The following is a 550-nucleotide window of genomic DNA, read 5'->3' on the forward strand; positions in this document are numbered from 1 at the left end:
GAAGCCCCCCCCCCTCCAGACAGGAACTGCCTGGGCCCCGTCTCCTCCGCGCTGTGGGCACGGATCCCTAGGAGCGGGGAGAGAAGGGGGAGAAGGATCTCGCATGGAAAAGAAAGTTAAAGGGAGGCTGAAACTTCCCTCTCCTCCATCTCCCCACCCGTGAAAGTTCAGCCTGGATCAGCCCGTAAGCAACCTTCTTACCCGAGGTCTCCCGCATCTGAGGCCTTCCTCGCATTTTCTTCTTGGCTCGGCTTTTAAAAGATGAGTATTAGTTTAGAAATCCGAAGCTAGTGCCTGTGAGGCCATGTAATTTGACTGCGAATGTAGCGCACCCCTCCCTCCAAGAGAGGCTGCCTCTCAGTGCGCTTGGAGCAGATCGGGGACTGCTGGGAAGGGAGCCCCTGCCAGATTTTCTCCTTGCAGACGCCAAGAAGACAGCGAGAGCAGCCTGTCAAGACGCTGGGTAGGAAAAGTTCAAGAGAGGAGCTTCGGGAGATGCTCCCGAGGCAGCCCGGGCTGGAGCGTAGCGGCCCCGGTTGGGTCAGCGCCG

The sequence above is a fragment of the Chaetura pelagica genome, unplaced genomic scaffold (assembly GCF_000747805.2).
Source record: "Chaetura pelagica isolate M959 unplaced genomic scaffold, ChaPel_1.0 scaffold248, whole genome shotgun sequence".
NCBI classification, from domain to species: domain Eukaryota; kingdom Metazoa; phylum Chordata; class Aves; order Apodiformes; family Apodidae; genus Chaetura; species Chaetura pelagica.